This window comes from Schistocerca gregaria, chromosome 9 (assembly GCF_023897955.1).
Source record: "Schistocerca gregaria isolate iqSchGreg1 chromosome 9, iqSchGreg1.2, whole genome shotgun sequence".
Lineage (NCBI taxonomy): Eukaryota > Metazoa > Arthropoda > Insecta > Orthoptera > Acrididae > Schistocerca > Schistocerca gregaria.
Genome location: NC_064928.1, coordinates 88,353,132 through 88,378,435, shown reverse-complemented (window position 1 = coordinate 88,378,435; position 25,304 = coordinate 88,353,132).

Here is a 25,304-nt window from a genome sequence, read left to right as displayed (position 1 = left end):
AATATCGTGGCAAGAAGTTGCGCGTAATCCGGATGCGATCGCGAAATTTCGTGGAATATTCAGTTACCTTATTTGCTAAGTATATTTGTATTTTTGTCTGTTACAGTTCCTCTAATTCTGATTTTTATTTCTTCTGGTGCCTTGGAGTTCCTGTTTTTGAAAGCGAAAGCTTAGTTCTATGAAACGACCTAACCACGTGTTTGTTACAGTGCACTACCGTTCAGGACCGATGTGCGCTACTCTCTCACGTAACTCTAATCCCGAGCTGTTCCTTCGCCTTGTATGCGCGTGACCCTCAGTGTGTGGCAGCGCCCAGAACGACCGCTGTTGGTGTTCCGCTGAGCTTTCCATTCCTTAAGTGTGGCCACAGCCGTTCTGTTTCCCCACCCTTGCCCAACTCCGTCTCGAATGGCCTCGAAGTCAGAGGAGCGTTAAACTGTGACACTCCCGCCTGGCTCAACGTTTGGAGCCCAAAGAAAGCCGCCACTGGCCACAGTTCACCTGTTTTTCTAGTACTCAGTCCTCTAATTGATTTGATACGGCACGCCACGACTTACGCTCCTGTGGCAACAACCTCTTCATCTCGGAGCAACACTTGCAAGCTATGTAGTAACACTACCGGTATTATTGTGTCCCTCTTTATTGGAACCCATGTCTGAAGTTCCTCGTACATGGCTGGATAAACACTGCTTCTATCATTCCTTCATACACTGTCCATCGTTGTCGCAGAATGTCCCGGGAGGAGCGGTAACTATTCAGATATGATGGGAACGATCATTTGAAGCAAAAACCTTCATATGGGGATATGCCCTTTTCTGAATGTACATTGTTATTTATTTTTTGTATATGTCAGACAGTCAGATCGGTGGCAAATGTATGTCGGTAGAGTATATTCAGACCACCGATATAGTTTGTGTTATGCGCTACAGTCCATGAGAACGTGCGTAAATGGTAAGGAATACGAAGGGCGTTTGAATAATCTGAAAAAAAAACTACTTATGTGTTTGGGGTAAACATTTTTTAGTTTTCGACATAGTCTCATTTTAGACTTATATACTTCGTCCAACGCTGTTCTAATTTGTTGATCCCTTCCGAATAATAGGAATTGTCCAAGTCTGCAAAACAGCTATTAGTTGCTGCAGTCACCACCACGTTTGAATAAAATCTTTGTCACGCCACCATTTCTTCAAATTGGGGAACAAATAGTAGTCTGAGGGAGCCAAGTCTGGATAATAGGAGTGATGTGAAATGAATCCTATTTCCATTAATTTTGCGGCCATAACTGCCGAGGTGTGTGTTGGCGCATTGTCATGATGGAAAATGACTTTTTTTGCGGTCCAATCGCCGGCGTTTTTCCTGCCGCTCGGTTTTCAAACTGTCCAATAACGATGAATAATATGCACTTGTAATAGTTTTGCCCTTTTCCAGATAGTCGAAGAGGCTTATCCCTTGCGACCCCCCCCCCCCTCCCAAAAAAAAGTCGCCATAACCTTTCCGGCAGAAGGAATGATCTTCGCCTTTTTTGGTGCAGATTCTCCCTTGGTAACCCGCTGGTTACATTGTTGTTTGGTCTCAGGAGTATTTTAATGTGTCTATGTTTCATCCACAGTGAGGAAACGATACTTAAAGTCCTGTGGATTCTTCCTGAACAGCTGCAAACCATCCTTGCAACTCTTCACACGATTCCGTTTTTAGTCAAGCGTGAGCAATCGCAGAACCCATCTTGCTGATAGCTTTCTCATGTCCAAATGTGTATGCAAAATATTATGTACCCGCTCATTCGAGATGCCCGCAACACTAGCAATTTCACTCACCTTAACTCTTCTGTCACTTGTGGCGTTCGCTGTGTTATTCGGTGGTTTGGTATTTAACCAATTTGTAATTGAAAATGATAATCTTATTTTATTACAGTGAGTAATTACTAAATAATTTTTCTCCCGGCTAAAGATGTGGTCAAGTTGCTAAAGAACTCCAAGTTAACGTTGTGTTAAATTGTTGTCTGTGAGTTGCGGAAGTGTCACTGAATCACAGTTCATACAACAGATTCTATACCACTATTGACTATGATGGAAACAGTTATCTTCATCAAAATGATCATTGAAACCACCGAATATCAGCCGCGCACAACACTGACGTATGTTACCTGAAGCAATATTCTTCGCCACTCGTGCGTAATTAATTTCGGCTCCATACATCAGAAAGAAAAGTTTGTTATATGGATCGTGCTATGAGCACTGATTTTTAAAGAACCAATTTGATTCGAATTATTCTCATTAAAATGAGTTCGGGACCACCACTGCACATTTATTTTTACACATTTTTATGACCTTCGGCATTTACGTCTGCAGAGTTGCGTAATTTGAATTTGCCGCTGAGATAATTGTTAAGATGGCGGCAGACAATTGATAGAGACTTTCTATTGTTAGAGCAAATTTCCTTTTAACAGGATAAGTATTTTAAATACTTACTGAACTTTGCTTTCATATTGTGCACTATTTAGACTAATTTTCATCAAGCAAACCTTTGATACTTTCGTAAGAAACGAGATAAGAACGCGATACAAATCGCTATCATCAATGGCTGCGCTCCTTGCAGCGCAAAGAAATGATTAACACAGATAATGCTTATTAAGAGAGGAATTAAAGTTACAAATAATTATGCACTCATATTTATAATAATAATGAGCTCTATTCTCAAGTAATAACTATCAAATAATTACAATTTTTTAACAGATATCAGTTTGATATACATCTTGCGCCCGCAACCTACAAAAGCCAATCAACAAAAGGTAAAAAAAATAGGAAGACAAACGCAGATCATAAAAGGAATTTACAGTTATCACTGTCTTTGTATGATGCACATCGATATGTTCAATTACATCATAAAACATTACATAAATAATTAATATTTATCATCGTTTTACTTCACTGTTCTTTCATATGTCGGATAGATAATGTTTATAACTGTTAGAGGCACAATTTCCCCTTGTCGCACTGTAGCTAAAAGTTATCTCGTGGATGTTACACACTCATCACCATATCAAAGATTTTATCAATGATTTCTGGAGTGGTAACCTCCACAGGGCGTCCAGAACGTTCAACATCACTTGTGCCCCTATGGACACTCCGAAAATTTTGAGACCACTTATAAACGGTTGTAATCGAAGGTGCAGAGTCAGCATAATGTTTATCAAGCTTAGTCTCCTGAGGGGCTTTGCCTTTCATAAAGTAATGTTTAATCACCACACGAAATTTTATCGTCCATTTTTTGACAATCACTCCATTTCCTTGATTTACACGAATGCCAAGCACAAAGAAATAGACCAATGTGGCTGCAACTTGGTGTGCGTTCTTTCCAAAGATGCTACTAACTAAACACGACCTCCATAGGCGCCGGTGGTGCCATCTCTAGGACTTTGCACGGACTTTTCAAACGCCCCTCGTAAGTACGACATACCTGTGGAGCACAGGCAAAGCGAAGGACGTCTCTCGTGTGGCACTCCCATCGTGTTTTCGGTAGTGCTTTAGTTCGTCTTATATGCCAGTTTTTGTAGTTATATCGATAACATGCTCCTGATGTAAAAGGACTGTTTGTAGTTTATAGATATACGGCGCTGCTGACATCTATAGTCTTATCCACGAACGATGGCGGTTCTCGCAGGTCTACATCTACATCTACATCTACATCCATACTCCGCAAGCCACCTGTGGGTGTGTGGCGGAGGGTGCCCTGAGTACCTCTATCGGTTCTCCCCTCTATTCCAGTCTCGTATTGTTCGTGGAAAGGATTGTCGGTATGCTTCTGTGTGGGCTCTAATCTCTCTGATTTTATCCTCATGGTCTCTTCGCGAGATATACTTAGGAGGGAGCAATATACTGCTTGACTCTTCGGTGGAGGTATGTTCTCGAAACTTTAACAAAAGCGCGTACCGAGCTACTGAGCGTCTCTCCTGCAGAGTCTTCCACTGGAGTTTATCTATCATCCCCGTAACGCTTTCGCGATTACTAAATGATCCCGTAACGAAGCGCGCTGCTCTCCGTTGGATCTTCTCTATCTCTTCTATCAACCCTATCTGGTACGGATCCCACACTGGTGAGCAGTATTCAAGCAGTGGGCGAACAAGCGTACTGTAACCTACTTCCTTTGTTTTCGGATTGCATTTCCTTAGGATTCTTCCAATGAATCTCAGTCTGGCATCTGCTTTACCGACGATCAACTTCATACGATCATTCCATTTAAAATCACTCCTAATGCGTACTCCCAGATAATTTATGGAATTAACTGCTTCCAGTTGCTGACCTGCTATTTTGTAGTTAAATGATAAAGGATCATTCTTTCTATGTATTCACAGCACATTACACTTGTCTACACTGAGAGTCAATTGCCATTCCCTGCACCATGCGTCAATTCGCTGCAGATCCTCCTGTATTTCAGTACAATTTTCCATTGTTACAACCTCTCTATATACCATAGCATCATCCGCAAAAAGCATCGGTGAACTTCCCATGTAATCCACAAGGTCATTGATGTATATCGTGAATAGCAACGGTCCTACGACACTCCCCTGCGGCTCACCTGAAATCACTCTTACTTCGGAAGACTTCTCTCCATTGAGAATGACATGCTGCGTTCTGTCAAGGTACGGACGGGAATTGCATTGTTGCCGGTTGCAAGCGATGGTTGTGGTAAACGCATACCAGTGCTTTGTGCTTGAAGAAAGCACATATACTTCAAATTATGTCTCTCGTTTGCATATGCAGAATTGGTTGCTTACTACCACCGTCAGCCGAGACAACTCGCAACAAATGAACTAAAAATTCACTGAACGAACTGCTACGATCACGTTTAATTCTGTAAATGCCTACGTAATTCACAGCAGTGTGCTGAGAACAGTACTGAACGCTCATTGGTTGTCGAAGAATGCGTGACGTAGATGCGCAGAACAAGCTTTAGGACACAGGGTACTTTTCCGGCTCAATATTATGTAAAAGTCAACACCTATTCATAATGTATATGTTTTACAGACTTTTTGTTGCTATCAGATATAGCCGCACACTTCCTAAATAAATCAGAAGTATTTTGAATATTTTTGAACCTGCTTAGGTTATTAAAAAACTTACAAAGAACTTAATGCATTTTTTCCCAAAATGCTTCCTCAAATTGAGGTACCTTTAATCCAATGTTATGCACTTGAAGGAGACCAAATTTTTACCAAATACGCATAACAAGATGGCTGAGATACTATACCCATTTAATTCCATCTAGTATGTATGTTACAAGGATAAAAAATATCACATCTTGCGTTTTAATTTTTATAATTTTTTCCTCAGGAAAATGTTATTTTTTAAATAATTTAGTTGATTCTTCAATAAGGCTTAGGCCTACTAGATAACTATGCAAGTTACGTAACAAATTAGAACAGTGCTTTGTAAACTCCAGGAAATGTTTGTACCTGAATTCTGAAAAATACGACTTGCGGGAAATTGTGAATGGAGAAATGTCCTATTAAACTGTGCTTCAGAACATTCCTGAAGCACAGTCTTCATCCTGCAGCATTTATTCATCTTCAAGCTTCCTCTTGGCATTCCTTCTAGCACTTCTTGCTTCTTTGGTAACCTGAAGAGCGAATCTTTCAGCTTCATGCACCCGTTCTCTGTCACACGCAAGCAATTGATCTTCCATATTAGAGCTACATTTTATGCCTAAATTTCTCATGACTTACAATCTTCCTGTCAATCCATCACTGAAACATGTCACTGCACCTAGCACACCAACTTTTAAGGTATTTAGTCCTACGAAAACATTCTTGGGTAATCTTTCCCATAATCAGTGGTTGAAGCTATCATTTGTGTTTTTCTGAGCGCCCTCATGTAGACATTTACGAAGCAAACCAGGGTCATTCAGGTCTCTAAAAAATGGTTTTATTTCATTGATACCAGGCTCAGGAAGAGAATGCTTATGATGGTATATTTGACCACTTTATTTTGCTTTTTCGGAACCACACCAAGAATCTGCTCCTTTAGGACAAAATCCTCGAACAGGGTGGTCATCTGTGGACAACTTATGAAAGTAGGTGGCCCATACAGCTTTTTGCATTGCAGTAACATCATTCATAGGTGCAGTTCGTCTAATGGCCAGTTCATAATAACTCTGAAGTAGGTCTGTTTCTGTTTACGTCAATCTGTCTCGGCTAGGCAGAGATTTTCCATCAAATAGCAACTTTCCTTTCATTTGTTTTCGTAGCTTCCTCAGTCTAGCACCCATCCTCTTTTGCACACGTCCACAACACTCCAGTATTGTTACCAAGGTATCACCATAAACATTGAACTCATTAATTTTATTGAAAGCTTTAGAGTCCCCATCGCCAAGGTACTTCATGTATCTAACGTTATAAACGGGCACTGACCTCTGAAATGTTTGTAGAGCTCCATCACACTCCATACCACCACTGTAATCATCATATTTCTTAGAACTCTGATGTTCAATATGTCCTTCAGTGTTACCATGGCTGGTGTGTCAGTACTTAGATAAGCACTCTACATCAACATCTTTTCCATTGTCCAGAGAAGTAGCACTTACAACATCAATCAAGGAACGATGTCCTTGAAGTTGCCATGTCCCATCAAGTGCAACAGCAATGTCCCTGGTTTCTTCTAGTGCACGTTTCATAGATGCTTCAGACAGAACCGTCAAGTCAGCGAAAGGTATTTTTATGTACTTGCTGAACCTCCTGGGAGGAGGAGGAAGGTCCATCAAACCACAACACGTTTGAGCAGCCTTTTTTTCCTTTTCCTATTGCACGCATTCCATATACTGACTTCAAATTCACATCATATGAACTATGCACAATGTTCCAAGTCATATTGAGGCAGATTTATTGTAGGATCTACACAGAACATCTAAACCCTTCCTGCTACTTTGTTGTTCAGTTATTTCCAGACAGCCTATACCATCACATTGTTTACATTTCGCCACTTCCTTTATCAAAGAAGATAAGAATCCCAATTCAACAACAACATATCCACTACAAATAGCGTCATTGTTAACACAAAAATTTGAATCACCAAGAGGCGTGCCATGTGGGAGTTTCTTCCCTGAAGAACTGTTACATAGGCTACTTTCAACAGTGTGGCTTGCTTTCTTCGTGAACTGGTTATCACGGCATTCCTTTTATTGAATTTCTTGATGCGTGGCATAGTTCGTACTTATTGCACACTAAAGGATATGTACTTCCACAAATATATGTAGCACTTGGGCAACAAACATTCAGTAACACGAGAACAAACTGCTTCAGCGAAACAAAAGTAAATACTAGGAAAGATAATCGTTTACAGACACTAAAAACGTGCTCTGTTACCAGCGTATACAATTTATCATACGTATAATAGCTGGAAACAAAAAGTTCACAGTTCTTTTCGAAATAATACTGGTTTCTGTAACAGAGATAAAGGGGGCTTGGTGGCATACATGGCCATAACTTTAAAATTTGGTATATATAGGTCATTTTTATTTTAAACCCTGTTGTTGTTGTTGTGGTCTTCAGTCTTGAGACTGGTTTGATGCAGCTCTCCATGCCACTCTATCTTGCGGAAGCATCTTCATCTCCCAGTACCTACTGCAACCTACATCCTTTTGAATCTGCTTAGTGTATTCATCTCTTGGTCTCCCTCTACGATTTTTACCCTCCACGCTGCCTTCCAGTACTAAACTGGTGATCCCTTGATGCCTCAGAACATGTTCTACCAACCCATCTCTTCTTCTAGTCAAGTTGTGCCACAAACTTCTCCCAACCCTATTCAATACTTCCTCATTAGTTATGTGATCTACCCATCTAATCTTGAGCATTCTCCTGTAGCACCACATTTCGAAAGCTTCTATTCTCTTCTTATTTTAAACCCTAGAATGTATATATCAATGTAATCAGGAAAGGCTCCAGTATTTAATAAAGTAATAAAACATTTCGATTTTTCCACCATTTATAAGTTCCCTGCATCCTTAAACTCGATCGCCATCGTTCAGGATCCCACCAACAGCAATCAATTATTATTATTATTATTATTATTATTATTACAATTAATTCTCCGACGCAGGTGTATCTATATTCTTCTGTTCCGATTGTTTGTATTTATTCTGCGAAACTACAAATGTACTGTATTGGTTTGGTACTTTCAAATAAACGAAGCGAAAGCGGGCTACCAGTAGTAAATTGCTGTAAATTCCGAACAGCCGGCCCCGGTGGCCGAGCGGTTCTAGGCGCTACAGTCTGGAACCGCGCGACCGCTACGGTCGTAGGTTCGAATCTTGCCTCCGGCATGGATGTGTGTAATGTCCTTAGGTTAGGTAGATTTAAGTAGTTCTAAGTTCTAGGGGACTGATGACCTCAGAAGTTAAGTCCCATAGTGCTCAGAGCCATTTTGAATTCCGAACAGTCCTTTTACATGTAAGGAACATGTTGTAACATACATAAGTTCCACACGTACTACAGCACAAAAACTGGCAAAACTAGGGCTCGAACGCGAGACCCGTGGCCTGAGAAACTAATGCTCTACCAGTATCCTGGCGGGAGCTCTAGACGAAAGACGCCCACAGTTACGCTTTCCCTGTGCTCCGTATGTCATATGTTACCAGTTACTTTCCGTTTACGCACATTCTCCTGCACAGCTGCACACAACACAAACTGCATCGGAGTTCTGATTGATACTCTGTCGATATACAGCGTTTGGTAGCGATCTGACTGACTGGTATCTGCAGGTGTGGGTGTCAGTACATTTGCAGGTTTACACATGTGCAGCCGCTAGTAAACATTACAACAGGCGTTTTACAAAGTATCTATTTGAAAATATTTATTGTTCGCCACACAAGTGTTCGTGGGGCACATGCAGGCAGAAACTCTCCCTGTGCTGGCAATAGGACTACGCTGCTTCGCTATAACACAGTGTTCTTAACCCTGTACAGGTCGTTGCGACTACACGTTCAGAAGAGAAATTGTAACTTGGAAGAATACCGGTTTCCCGCAATGTGTTGAAAACTTTGGTAAACACGATACCAACAGGATTTCGACGTGGCGCAAAGCTGATACGGTATTCTTCGACAGTAGGAGCACTACCATCACAGAAGCAGTAAATACACACCAAAACGTCGCTGACAACACACTATGGACAGCTGCGCGTTCCACGGGATAGTTAAGCGGCAGAAACGCATCCCGCGCAAAGAGGTTGAAAGAAATGAAGCAGGTTGGGCTAGAATAAAAAGTCAAAGAAATTGCGTGGACAAGATGTGTGCGCCGCTAGCCCGGAAGCAAATGTACATTAAATGTGCTCTTAACTCGGAAACCATTCGGAGTAGGGCATATGCCCATACGAAGCTTTTTGCTCCAAATGAGCGTTCTTGTCATATCCCAGAATATTTTCCATTCCTCCTGGGCACCCTTTGTTCGCCACCGACGGTTGTGTCCAACCAACAATAGGCGCTCTCTACATTGGACAACGGTAAAGTCAGTGATGGCACTGCCACTAAACCAGAGTCATTAAACACTATTTTTCGAAACTCTTTCACCATAGAAGACTAAGTAAATATTCCTGAATTCCAATCAAGAACAACTGCCAAGATGAGAAACATAGAAGTAGATATCCTCGGTGCAGCAAAGTAGCTTAAATCACTTAATGAAGGCATGGCCTCCGGTCCAGATTGTATATCAGTTAGGTTCCTTTCAGAGTATGCAAATCCAATAGCTCCATGTTTAGCAGTTGTATACAACCGCTTGCTCACAGGAAGATCCGTACCAAAAGATTGGAAAACTGCTCAAGTAACACCAATACCCAAAAAGGGAAGTAGGAGTAATCCGCTGAATTACAGGCTCATCTCACTAACGTCGATTTGCAGTAGTGTTTTGGAACATACACTGTGTTCGGGCGTTATGAATTACTTCGAAGATAACGATTTATTGACACATAGTCAGCACGGTTTCAGAAAACATCGTTCTTGTGAAACACAACTAGCTCTTTATGCTCATGAAGTAATAAGTGCTATCGACAGAGGATGTCAAATTGATTCCATATTTTCAGATTTCCAGAAGGCTTTCGACACTGTTCCTCACAAGCGTCTTCTAACCAAACTGCGTGCATACGAAGTATCGCCTCAGTTGTGCGACTGGATTCGTGATTTCCTGTCAGAAAGGTCACACTTCGTAGTAATAGACGGAAAGGCATCGAGTAAAACAGAAGTAATATCCGGCGTTCCCCAAGGAATCGTTATAGGCCCTCCATTGTTCGTAATCTACATTAACGACATGGAAGATAATCTGAGTAGCCGTCTTAAATTGTTTGCAGATCACGCTGTCATTTACCGTCTCGTAAAGTCACCAGATGACCAAAAAGAATTGCAAAATGATTTAGATAATGTATGGTGCGAAAAATGGCAATGGATCCTGAATAAAAAAAAACTGAAGTTATTCACATGACTACTAAAAGAAATCCTTTAAAGTTTCATTACAAGCCACACAAATCTGAAGGCCGTAAATTCAACTAAATACATAGGGATTACAATCACAAATACCCTAAATTGGAACGATCACATAGATAATGTTGTGGGTAGAGCAAACCAAAGACTCCGATTCACTGGCAGAACACTTAAGAGGTGCAACAGGTCTACTAAAGAGACTGCTTACACCAAGCTTGTCCGCCCTATTCTAGAGTATTGCTGTGCGGTGTGGGATCCGCATGAGGTGGGACTGACGAATGACATCGAAAAAGTTCAAAGAAGGGCGGCTCGTTTTGTACTATCACGAAATAGGGGAGATGGTGCTACAGACATGATACGTGAATTGGAGTGGCAATCATTAAAACAAAGGCCATTTTTGTTGCGACGGGATCTTCTCATGAAATTTCGATCACCAGTTATCTCCTCCGATTGCTAAAACATTCTGTTGGTACTCACCTACACGGGGAGAAATGATCATTACGATAAAATAAGAGAAATCCGGGTTCGCATGGAAAAATTTAAGTGCTCGTTTTTCTCGTGCGCTGTTCCAGAGTGGAACGGTAGAGAAACAGCTTGAAGGTGGTTCACTGAATCCTGTGCCAGGCACTGTATTGTCAATAGCAGAGTAATCAAGTAGATGTCGATGTAGATTGATGCAGGTCGAACAGCGGTATGATAGGGCTAAGGCTATGGACCTGAAAACATGAGCATTAGTTCCCCATGAGGTACTGTCAAGTTTTTGAATAATGTCGTTTCTCATACTGACTTTAGATGATGAGGATGATGATGTTTGGTTTGGGGGCCGCTCAACTGCACGGTTATCAGCGCCGGTACGAAGTCTCAATCTTTACACAGCCCAATCTCGCCACGTCCATTAATGATGATGAAATGATGAGGACTACGCGAACATCTAGTCCCCGGGCCGGGAATCGAACCCTCGACCCCGTGCCCCAGAGGCAGCAGCGCTAAGCCACTAGAAAACGAGTTGCGGACTATTGATTTTAGAAGGTACATTGAATGACGCTGCCTGAAATAAAGACATTTTTTTGTCAACAGTCTTATGACTGGTTTTATGGGGCCCGCTACGAATTCCTGGCCGGCCTCAGTGGCCGAGCGGTTCTAGGCGCTTCAGTCTGGAACCGCGCGACCGCTTCGGTCGCAGGTTCGAATCCTGCCTCGGGCATGGATGTTGGTGCTGTCCTTAGGTTAGTTAGGTTTAAGTAGTTCTAGGGGACTGATAACCTCAGATGTTAAGTCCCATAGTGCTCAGAGCCATTTGAACCATTTTTTAACCAACTTGGATGCATGATGTGTTAAGCTCATTGTGCTTTAATTCTTGCACTTGTCAGCTCTCCGTCTTCATAATTGTGTGGATGATGCTTTTTCGAAAGTCAGACGGTATGTCGCCAGACTCATACATTCTACACACCAACGTGAATAGTCGTTTTGTTGCCAATTCCTCCAACGATTTTAGAAATTCTGATGGAATGTTATCTATCACCTCTGCCTTATTTGACATTAAGTCCTCCAAAGCTCTGTTAAATTCTGATGCTAGTACTGGATTCTCCTCTATCTCTTATAATTCGACTCTTTTTACTCTTCTATCACATTATACAAATCTTCCCCCCTCACAGAGACTTTCAATGTATTCCTTCAGCCCATCCGCTCTCATTTAACAGTGGAATACCCCTTGGACTCTTAATGTTAGCGCCCTTGCTTTTAATCTCACCGGAGGTTGTTTTGACTTTCCTGTATGCTCAGTCTGTCCTTCCGACAATCATTTCTTTTTCGATGGGCGACAATTCGCGGCCCCATCGTGCACATCTTGTGAATGACTTCCTTCAGAATAACGACATCGCTCGACTACAGTGGACAGCATGTTCTCCAGGCATGAACCCTATCGAACATGACTGGGATAGATTGAAAACGGCTGTTTATGGACGACGTGACATAACAACCAATCTGAGTGATTTCGCCGTTGAGGAGTGGGAGCATCTGGACCAACAGTACCTTGATGAACTTGTGGATAGTACGGCACGACGAATACAGGCCTGCCTCAATGCAAGAGGACGTGCTACTGGGTATTAGAGGTACCATTATGTACAACAATCTGGGCCACCACCTCTGAAGGTCTCGCTTTGTGGTGGTACAGCATGCAATGTGTGGTTTTGATGAGCAATGAAAATGGCGGAAATGATGTTTATGTTGATCTCTATTCCAATTTTCTGTACAGATTCTGGAACTGTCGGAACCGAGCTGATGAAAAACTTTTTTTGATGTGTGCATGTTAACGATCTACCATTCGGTATGTATCACGACGGTAAATTTGTTCTTTTTTCAGATGGTAAAAGAATTATTGGGAAGCCTATCAAAGAAGCATTCATATAGTAAATAGTAGTTGATGTTTCCGTTAAAGCTATAGACTTGTTTTTCTCGTATGCACTAACTTTAAACTGAGAAAAAAGACAACTCATCCGGTTTTTTGCTATGAAAAAGCCCTACGTCCTTTGAATGTAGTTTAGAAAAAAAAAAGTAATAAACAGAGTGGAAAAAGGTATTTAATAGGCCAGCTGAAACTATTAAGTTCAGCTACTTTTTCTATAACAATAATTGTCGATTCTGGGGACATAGAAATAACTTATTCACTGATATCCTACGGGATAAAATTCTGTTTTAACTCGTCATTTGTTGTTGGGCAAAACGTGTAATTAGAATTATGTATGGAGTTCTGAAACATAAATCTCATAGGCATCTGTTTGTACGTATGGTTGCATTAAATACAACCTTGCAGGATATTCTTTCACTCAAGAATGTTTTGTTGACAATCCGTTGCAGTTTGAGCGAAGTGTAGTTACTCACCGGTAGAGCACTAGCGAGAAATGTGATCTGCACTTCCCTCTAGTGAATCATACTTTGGCACAGAAAGGAGTGCTGCATTCAGCGGTAGAACTCATCGGTAATCCGCGGCACATGGAGCTAACTAAATTACGGATCGGCGGGTGAGGTGTATTCCTGTCGTGCTTCTCGTCTCTATAAGACTGTCCACAATCAGAAGGCGACGTATTACGTAGAGTGTTTCTCGGATACATTTCAAACATCTCATCTCCGCCTTTCTAAATTCTGTCTTGCACCCGAGTGGAAATTTCACGGGGTATTAATAAAACTGAAGCCTGCCGCGTATTAAGCTGCGTAATGTCGTTTAATATGCGAGAAGCCTCACTGCGCCGAAAGATGGAAAGACTGAAACTTGGCGAAACGTCGTGCATGTTAAGCGAGGGCGCTTCGTGACGGAACTCTGATACGGTCTGCCGATGCCAGTGCTGTTCTGTCGTTACTTTCACATAGACGTAAATGTCGCGCAAACTACGTGGACAGAGTTGAGAGCGTCATTATAAGGCTTATGCATGGCAGGCGTAGTAACAGATGTACTGTAGTGGTAATTTTTTCAGCATTAGACGACTCCCAATCATTGGAAACAAGCGTAGTTCATTCGCGTTTTGAAGAAGGGTGGACGAACAGACGTATAAAGGTGTAGGTCTATATAGTTGGAGTGGGTATATTGTAAAATCGTTACAATATCTTCCAAAAAAACCGCGCGCTAAAATGCTTTTTTAGGGGGTCATATCTCGTGTTACATTGATGACAGAGACATGCGATTAAGTATTTTGAATTGCCGTTTGCCTAGCGACCATTTGCGTACCTATATGAAGAACGGAAACTCTGTTGTAGCTATTTTACAGTGCATGGTCAAAATTTAAACATTAGACACTTACTGCATTCCAACCAAATTCAGCAAATCGGTGTGTGGTTTTGCATTAGGTCTCGTCTTGGGCCGGTTGCAAAATCACCGTTTGTTCATTGTTGGTTCCTGATAAAACCCCGAAAAACTTTGATTTTTGTGTGCGAGAAGTACCAACTGTTGTGATCGTCAATTTCGTAATTTCTATTCATGGCAAATCTTCGCACTCTTTACCGTATGTTCTTAAGATGCTATTGTCGTGGAACTTATGAACATTTTCTTTGACATCGTTATCCTTTACCGATATCCAGAGGTTTAAAGTAACCCTACTTTTTTAGCAAAACGGAAAAAAATTGCAACACTAAAAAACAAGTAATGTACAGTAACGAAATTTCGTGGATACATGTTTCTAGATAATATATGAGCCATTAACATTCGATCTTAGGTTAATGTAAGCGCGAGACATGCCATTTCAAATATGAAATGCTAGCCTTTTAATAAACGGTGTGATCGCCAGATTCCTGAATGCGTTGTGTTGTATAGGTGCCGAAAGTCAATTTGTGCTATGGAGTTCCACGCCTGTTGCACTTGGTTGGTCAATAAAGGGACGGTTAATGTTGGTTGTCGATGACTCTGGCGTTGTCGTCCGATGATGCTGCATACGTTCTCGATTGGTTTTTTAAGTTAGTTAGTTAATTAAGGCATGTTCTTGTGAGTTTAGTACAATTCTGAGTCACTTGTGTAACCAGTCAATTATAACTGGGACATTTCCTGACTGGCTAAAGTATGCAGATGTCAAGCCTGTATTGAATAAAGGTGATAAATAGATATCATCAAACTACAGACCGATTTCACTTTTGCCAGCATTCTCAAAAATTTTAGAAAAAAGTAATGTACAGACAGCTTCCCAACCATCTGACCACAAATAACATATTATCAAGAACTCAGTTTGGATTTCTGAAGGGTTCTGATATCGAGTAGGCTATTTACACGTACAGTGAAAATGTACTTAATTCATTAAATAAAAAAGTTACAAGCAGCAGGTCTTTTCTGTGTTATGTCAAGGGCATTCGATTGTGTGAACCACAACATCCTTTTACATAAATTAGAATTCTATGGTGTCACGGGTAGTGCTGCAAAATGGTTCAAGTCATACATCGCTAACAGGAAAAAAAGGGTATCAGTGCAAGGGACTAGTGAATTAAGTCATCAATCATCATCAGAATGGGAAGAAATTACATGTGGTGTCCCACAAGGATCCATCTTAGGGTCATTGCTTTTTCTTGTGTACATTAATGATCTCTCACCAGTCACACTGCCAGAAGCAGAGTTAGTTTTGTTTGCAGATGACACAAGTATTGCAATAAATAGTATGTGGAGTGTAGTTCTAGAAAGATCTGCTAATTATATTTTCATAGATATTAATAAATGGGTTAAAGCCTACTCACTGACATTAAACTTAGAAAAGATTCATTATGTGCAATTCAGAGCCTGTAAGAGGTTTCCACCCAGCATATGCATAAGTATGAAGAAGAGCAGATAGAAGAGGTTTACAGTCTTAAATTCCTGGGATTACAACTTGATAATAAATTCAGTTGGGAGGAGCACACCACAGAACTGCAGGAAAAAAATGGTTCAAATGGCTCTGAGCACTATGGGACTTAACATCTATGGTCATCAGTCCCCTATAACTTAGAACTACGTAAACCTAACTAACCTAAGGACATCACACACATCCATGCCCGAGGCAGGATATACGTCATATTTCGAACTCAAAATATACGCACCACTTTTTTTTTAGTCAACAGTCTGCTGGATGGTTCGATGCGGCCCGTTACGAATTCCTTTCCTGCACTAACCTCTCCATCTCAGAGTAAAACTTACTCCATACTTGTTGAGATACTTGTTGGATGGTGGAAATATCTTTCACCTCCAGGGTTCGATCCAGCCGCCTCCGTATTGAGCGCCGTCGCATATGCGTGCGTTAGTGCCCTCGTCTACAGAGGGGAGAACACGATACGGAGAATGCGTAGTAAGCACAGAGCATAGCTTCCAGGCGGCAAGGAAGGGACAAGGGGGGGAGGGGAGGAAATGCGTCCAGATAGGGCCACGTTAAGGGTGGGAGGTCCTCCCACTTAAGGACCCGGCGTGGCAGCCCTAAATTCCAGTGATAGCGCGGGCGTCGAGGGCTGCTAATGACGCGAGCAGTGGCCGAGCTGACGTCACTAGGGCCTTGGGAGCTCCGTGTGCTAGTGGGAGACCCACGAGTCTGCTTCTGTTGGCCACGACTCAGTTTGAGTTAAGAGAATTTTCTATATCCGCATCTACGCTCTGAATGACACTTTGTGGTGTGTGGCGGCGGGTACTTATTGCACCGCAAGAAAACTCCCTGATTTTCTAATTCAATTAAAAAAAATGTATATAACACATAGATACTTGTTCTTTGCCATATCATGTAAAGAAACTCAAAAAGTTTTGTGCAATTCTTTTTTCCAAGTAATTCCTTTTCTTTTGTTTCATATGACAAATAATTACCAGAAAAGACTAAAGCTCAAATAAGAGGTCAGTGTGTTATGTGGAACGAGGAAATGAAACCGCACATTGCTGTCTAAAGAAAGAGTCGTCGTGAGTTTCAAATGCAGCCATCATATGTTAAGACAGTTAAGGACTGGTATGACAAGTTACCAGTATAACATTTCAGCTCCTCAACACCAAATTAAAACGTTGCATTAGGAGGTGTCTGCTTCGTGCAAAAGGTCTTGAGTTCATATTGACGACAACAAGTAATTCTTCATTACAGACGTTTATTTTCAAACAGAGCTGACAGACTTCACACTCAACAACTGACTCTCAGAGCTAACTGCACTGCATATCCGAACTGGCCACTGACAACTCCTAGGTGTATTAATATCTTTCCAAACAATGAGAGTCTTTGACAATGTTTTGTTTACAATACGATAGCAATTCACGACTTAAAACTAAATTAGACATAACAGAATTTTAGTACAGAATAAAGTAAGTAAAAGGATCAGTACATATAAATTCTTACAAGCATAATTTCCAAATAGATTTTATAACATTTTTCTACCAGCTTCTGGATAACCTTCACCAGATTTGTACCGATGTTTCCAGAAATATCTTAACATTTGATTCTGGATATTTCTTGAGTGATTTAGAACAACTATTTAAATGTAAAATGATTTAAATCGTGTTTCAAAACGTAAATAAATCTTTTTATCAATATTTCTTGATACAAATGGTCTTTCGAAATTAGGTTATGAAACAGTTTTCACAAGCTTTCGTATTTTTGAGATCATAATATAGAATTTCTCCATAGAAAATTCCAGAAGTGTGCATTAAACGTTCATTTACAGACTTTCTCTTTAGCTGGTTAGTTTTTAAAAGTATCTTGTCCATATTGTACGAAATAATTTAGCTCAAAACTGATAATTTATACAATTAATCAGAGCTACAGCAAACAGTGAGTCTTTCTTTTACAAAATGAAATATAATTACAAAATTGAATGAAAATAGGTTACTAACGCTAATATATATTTACATTAATTCTATTTTTGTTCTTTCTGTGCAAAATGTCCTAATATTGACACAGTACAATATTTAAACATCACCAAAGTTTCCCTTTACATTTTGCATATCTGTATCGACATCCCCTAAAAGTCTACAGTATCGAATACTTCAATATGTCCCAATATGTCCTGCAATGTTACACCAGCCACTGTGAAATAAATTGATATATCTCGCTGTGTCCTAGATCAAATCAGGGTCTCTGTCGTTGCAAATATAACCGTCGTTTCTGCAATTTTGTGTTTCGTGTTTTTCAAAATAAAATCTCCCTATTACCTCTTGTCTCACAACTGCCTGCATGTAAGGACACATTTTTCTCTTTATTTCTGCTTAATAATATTATTATCCACGTTCATTTATGTTTTCATTCAGACGCAATTGGTTCATATTCCTTTATTGCTTATGTGTAGAGAATTTGTTTGTCTTTCAGCTATTTAGCTAAGTTGGGAAGCCATTCGTTTCGTTATGTGTCGACCGCGTTCCATCAACATGCTTTCGTTTACAAGTTTGCGTTTTGTAAGTCGAACCGTGTAGACAACATTTTCTATTACGAACTTCATCTACTGTTTCTGTGTAATGGAAGATCTTTGTTGCTCTATACTTTATATTATCATGAACCGCCGTCACCAAATTTTTCCACTCCCCAATGACGACTATGTTCCTGTCTCTAAAATAAATTATAAAATAACTGATAATGGAGCCTTCTATGGCCCAGCAGGAGCGTTAATACAAGTTAACATTAAAATTCTGATAATCCGCGTTTTTCAATGTGCCCCTGCTGTGGTCACTGTGTTGTGTTTCACCTCTAAAGAGTTAGCTTTCAGAGGATTAAAGTTCAGTCATTTCATGAAACATTCGTTCTCTCAGGGGTACATTACAACTGGCAGTGTAAGCGATGAGTCACGTTCTGGCAGAAAACGCACCTCTGGTGAAATGGTATAGGAAATCACATAGACCACCGATAGAAGCCCATAAAAGTCAGTTCGCCGAGCATCACCAGAATTAAACATCCCTCGTTCAACAGTTCATGAGGTTCTTACAAAGCTCAAATCTCGTAACCATCGATGCGAAATAACTTGCAGCTTCACCACGAATTTGCTATAGAGATGTTGGCCTGGATCAGGCAAACCCCAACTATCTGGGAAATGTCGATTTCTCTGATGAAGCAATCTTTGACACACATGGGAAGGTTAATCGGCACAACACTGGTATCTGGGGTTCGGACACCACCCCACAGAATGAGATGGTCACCCTGCAGCGGAGTATGCACTGATGTGAAACTTCCTGGCAGATTAAAACTGTGTGCCGGACCGAGACACGAACTCGGGACCTTTGCCTTTCGGGGGCAAGTGCTCTACCAACTGAGCTACCCAAGCACGACTCTCGCCCCGTCCTCACAGCTTTCTGGAAACATCCCTAAGGCTGTCGCTCAGCCATGTCCCCACGTATCCTTTCTTCTAGGATTGCTAGTTCTGCAATTTTCACAGGACAGCTTCTGTGAATTTTGGAAAGTAGGAGACGAAGTACTGGCGGAAGTAAAGCTGTGAGGACGGGGCGTGGTCGTGCTTGGATAGCTCAGTTGGTGGAGCACTTGCCCGCGAAAGGCAAAGGTCCCGAGTTTGAGTCTCGGTCCGGCACACAGTTTTAATCTGCCAGGAAGTTTCACAGTTTTTCGAGAACATGTCAGAAACAGCGAAAGGGTGAAGGTGTGGAATGCGCTAATGAAAAACTGCATAATTGGACCATTTTTCTTGATCGAGCAAACAGTAACAGGAACCGTACATCTGAACGCGCTTGAGCAATTCGCTCTCTCTCAGATTCTTCCCTTTCAGCTAAATATGAACTTTCAGGAGGATGGTGCACCACCAGATTGGACTTTAAGAATAGCCTGGCTGGGTCATGTCCTAAGGATGGAGGACGAAAGAACTACAAAAAAGGTCTTCCAATGGAAAGTGACAGGAAGAAGATTCAAAGGAAGACTACGTAAAAGGTGGCTGGACGAAATGGAAGAAAACATCAGAGGCCTAGGAAAGCAAAAGATAAACAAGGAATGTAACGAGAGGGCAGAATGGAAGGAAACTGTTAAGGAGGCAAAGACTCAGGCAGGGTTGTGAAGCCACAAAAAGAAGATTGCCTCGGCCGAACATTTCCAAAATGGTCGATAGGACGTAATGGATCAATCAAGTGGCCACATTGTTTCCTTACATAGCTCCTCTGAGTTTCTTACTGTGGGATCAAGTGAAAGACACTGTTTAAAAATAAAAAAAAGTTGCTTTACATAATGCAGCAAACCGCAAATATCTACGAAATCATGATAGGTTTCATGAGGCCATCTTGTACGGTATATATCTCTCATTCCTCTCTTGCAGAAGTGACTAGTGTGCCGGAAGATTGGTTGCTGGCAAGTTTCCGCGTTAGCATGAATCTGTCTAACTTTATCTTCATGGCCGTTACGTGAGATACACATAGGAGATCCACTACGCTGGTTGACTCTTTCTGAACTTTAGGAGCAAAGCACACAGTAATGCACGATAATTCTTGTGACGTGAGCCACTGGAGTTCGATGACCATTATTGGGACCCTTTCTCCCTTACTAAACGAACTCAGGACGAAACGCGCTGCTGTTCTTTGGATCTATCTTTCCTCTGTCAGTCCCGTCTGGTAATCTCCCATACGGACGAGCAATACTCAATTATTGGTGGAACGATGGTTTCGTAAACTACCTCCTTTGTGGGTTGACTATTCTACCTGAGGATTCTTGCAATGAATCTGCCTTCCCTGCAACCACAGTTCGTTGTCTAGTAGCTAGTGTTGCTGCTGTGCATCACGGGGTCCCGGGTTCGACTCCAGGCGGGGTTGGGGATTTTCTCTGCCCAGGGACTGGGTGTCTGTGTTCTCTTCATCATTTCATCATCATCATCATCAGCAGCAGCAGCAGCAGCAGCAGCAGCATCATTCGCGACTATGCGAAACTTGGGACTTTGTACAGGTGCTGATGACTGCACAGTTGAGCGCCCCACAAACCAAACCTCATCATCATCATCATCTGCTTTCCATGCAGTTAGTTTAACTTGATGGTTCCACTTCACATACACTGCTAGAAAAACAGTGCAGCACTATCAATGACTGTGTTCAGTGGCACTGGGCTAGTTGTGGTGGTAAGATCCTATGGGACGAAACTGGTCAGTTCATCGGTCCCTAGGGTTACACACTACTCCTACTGCTAGAAGGAGAGCAAGTTCTTTCTCATAATCTTTATATACACTCATACTCATACATTAAGGATAGTTGCAGAATGTGGTGCCACAAAACGTGGCACTACGCAAAACTGGCGCTAATAGCAAAGGAACATGGGGAACACACACGACACAGACATGTAAGTCCACGGTATCGGTGATAAGTTGGGAAAACCGTCCCGAAACACATGTGCTACAAAGTGCAACTGTTTCCTGCGCATGTACCCCGACATCAATATGGGATATGATCACCATGCACACGTACACAGACCGCACAACGGGTTGGCACACTCTGGATCAGGTGGTCGAGCAGCTGCTGGGGTACAGCCTCCAATTCTTGCACCAGTGCTTGTCGAAGCTCCTGAAGTGTCGTAGGTGTTTGAAGACGTGCAGCGACACGTCGACCGAGAGCATCACAGACGTGCTAGATGGGTTTAGGTCTGGAGAACAGGCAGGCCACTCCATTCGTCTGCTATAGTCTGTTTCAAGCTACTCCTTCACGATGGAAGCTCGGTAGGGCCGTGCGTTATCATCCATCAGGAGGAAGGTGGGACCCACTGCACCCCTGAAAAGGCGAAAATACTGGTGCAGAATGACGTACCGATACACCTGATCTGTTACAGTTCCTCTGTCAAAGACATGCAGGGGTGTACGTGCACCAGTCATAATCCCACCCCACACCATCAAACCACGACCTCCATACAGGACCTTTCAAGGACATTAAGGGGTTTGTATCTGGTTCCTGCTACACGCCAGATGAAAACCCGGCGAGAATCGCTGTTCAGACTACACCTGGACTCTTCCGTGAACGCAGCCTGGGACCACTGTTCCAATGACCATGTACTGTGTTCTTGACACCAGGCTTTAAGGGCTCTCCTGTGACCAGGAGTCAGTGGAATGCACCTTGCAGGTCTCCGGACGAATAAACCATGTCTGTTCAGTCGCCTGTAGACTGTGTGTCTTGATACAACTGCTCCAGTGGTTGCAGTAAGGTCCCGAGAAAGGCTACCTGCAGTGCTCCGTGGCCGTCTGCGGGGACTGATGGTGAGATATCGGTCTTCTTGTGGTGTTGTACAACATGGAAGTTCCGTACTGTAGAGCCTGGACTCGTTTCCTGTCTGCTGGAATCGTAGCCATACTCTTGTGATAACACTTTGTGGCACACAGAGGACACGTGCTACGACGTGCTGTGTTTGACCAGCCTCCAGCCGCCCTAGTATTCTACTCCTCATAACGTCATCATATGTTCTTTGAGCTATTTTCAACACACAGTCACCATTAGCTCGTCTGAAAACGTCTGCACACTTACTGGCTGCACCGTACTCTGACATGCACCAACACTCGTCTGGGTATGTGGACTGCTGCCAGCGCCACCGTGCGACGACCGCAGGTCAAATGCACCGCATGGTCATACCCTGAGGTGATTTAAACCCGCAAACCGCCCACCAGAGCGTTGTTTCGCCATTATCAGCGTTATCCTTAATTTATGAGCGTGAGTGTAGAAGCTTATAGCTACCACATCTGGTCCTGACGTCTTTCCACCACTAAGTGATTGTAGCTGCTTTCCATTTCCGCAATCGGTTATCTCAATATCTGACATTTCGACTTTCGTACGGCGATTGGAATGAGCGACAGTGTTACGATATCCGGCGTGAAACAACTTCTGAAGACCGAATTCAGTATTTCGGCCTTCTCTCTGTTATCTTCCGTTTCGGTGCCGGTGTGGTTGCTGAGAGAATGCATAGATGATTTTGAGTACTACCAAAATCTCTTACCGTTTTTACCAAGGTCGGTCGCAACGTCTTATTTTCAAAGTCGTTGAACCCTTCTCTCATTGCTCTCCTTACGCTTTTTGCTCTTCGTTCAGCTTTTGTTTGTCAGCTGTTCCCTGCATTGAAAGCCTCACTATCGATTCGTCACTGCCAAACCAGTTTCCTTATGAAAAACAGTAACAGAATTTACTCCCCCCCCCCCCCCCTGATGTTTTCCTGTTCATCGTACTGACCACTTATTTTGTTTATACAACACACAGTCTGTGTCACTAACCGCTTACGCATTGTTTTGGCCTGTGCGTTCTTATACTTTTAATCGTTAAATGTAATTCAATACAGCCGTCCGGTGTGGCCAAGCGGTTCTAGGCGCTGCAGTCTGGAACCGCGCGACCACTACGATCGCAGGTTCGAATCCTGCCTCGGGCATGGATGTGTGTGATGTCCTTAGGTTAGTTAGGTTTAAGTAGTTCTAAGTTCTAGGGGACTGATGACCACAGAAGTTAAGTTCCAAAGTGCTCAGAGCCATTTGAACTATTTTTTTAAAATGCAAAACAAGTTTTATTTGCTTATAGGTCCTTTCGGTATTTCAAGCAGTTCGTGTCTTTCATATGGACACGTAGTCATAAAATGGTCACACATCTGTGCAAAAAACGATCTTTGTATGGCTTTAAACTCCCGCCTATGTTGCGTGGACTATCTCTTTAGTTGTCTGAGAATGACGTAGAACACCAAGTCGGTTTCGAATGAAATCCAAAATAAATATCACTGCGGGACATCTATACTATGAATTTTGGTTTTCTTATTTTTTATTTTTTCATTTTAATGTTTTTTTTTATTTTAACGATGCGGAAGGAGAAAGCTTAGAGAACAGAAACTTGACTAGTGACGAGCCATGGATTCTTTTACCGACGCGCGGGCTAAGCAACAGTCAAGCGCGTGTGGTCATACAGACTTCTTTCACTTCCCCTCCTCTCCTCTCCTGCCCCCCCCCCCCCCCCCCCCTGCACACACACAGAAAATAATTCTGGTAACCCCAAGGTTTATGGTTACGGCCTTTTCTTGGACTCTAAATGGGTATTGTTTAAGGATTTTATGGAACATGGAAGGACAGTCAGTTCTCAGGCCGACTGCGAGATATAAAAAAGACTGAAAAGACCCATTCGAAACGATCAGTGCCCCGATTATGCTCAGTGTTCCGCTATACTCCGCCCGGCAGACAAAAGAACTGCTGCGTCAGTTGAAACTAGTAAGTCTCCGATTCTATAAAGAATCGAACTCCAGTGTATGAAACGGCCTCAATCGTCTGCTTACTTTAAAAATGCGTTTATACGTTAAATATTTGACATTAAGCATGTAATCGACGAAAAGTCTGAGGAAATGTATCAAATTATGCTTAAAAAGTGTGTTGGAAGTCGCTAAGCGATGTTAACATGAAAAACACGGTTAAAAAAGTTTGGGTAATTTGGACTCACTTTTAAGCAGAAGCTAGTTTTTCACCCATTTCAATGTTTATGACGTCATATCCCCTGAACTATATCCCGTACAATGGTATAAGTTTGCGGCCATATTCAGTCCTGTCTGTAGATATTGTGTAGAACGTGTACTGTGGATAGAGTTAGTATTAATGAAATAATGAATTAATACGTCACGTCTGTTGCTGAAGTTTGACTCCATGAACAGCGAAAACCTAGTAAGCGATAAACCTCTGTCCCTTGTGTGGCGGGTGTCAGCGAGAAAAAGTTTACTAAGGGTTTTAAATTATATGTTCAGTTTGTCGCAAGTGGCCTAGTGCTGTCATTCTCAAATAACGGACGAATGAATGCCAGGTAGTTGGGCGCTGCAAATTCCGTTACCTCAAGGCGATAATGGTTCAAATGGCTCTGGGCACATCTTAGGTCATCAGTCCCCTAGAATTTAGAACTACTTAAACCTAACTAACCTAAGGACAGCACACACATCCATGACCGAGGCAGGATTCGTACCTGCGACCGTAGCAGTCCCGCGGTTTCGGACTGTAGCGCCTAGAACCGCACGGCCACACCGGCCGGCTTGGCGATAATGTTCTTATGGTTTTGAAAAAAATATTTACTCAACATATTCCCCTTTGAGTTCAACATACGTATGGCATCTTTGTTCCAGTTTCTTTAACCTATTTAAAATTAAACTAAATAAATTAAAAAAAGCGATGGCGCTGCAAAGCACTCATTCGTAACCTTTCTGCCTTCCTCAGCGTTGAGAAGTCGTTTTCCCTTGAGGTGTTTCTGGAGCTTTGCGAACAGCCTGCGAATAGGATGGCTGTTAGCCTGTTTTAAAGTGAAGATCTGCCAGTTTTTCCTGCGTAGTGGCCGCCTTGTGAGATGGGACATTGCCTTGGAGAAAGAGGATTTCTTTTCTAGCTTTCGTCGACGTTTGGAGGCCATTTGTTCCTTCAGTTTCTCGAAAAGTTCAACGTGGTACTTTATCACGTTGGTTTTACATTGTTGTAAGCAAGCA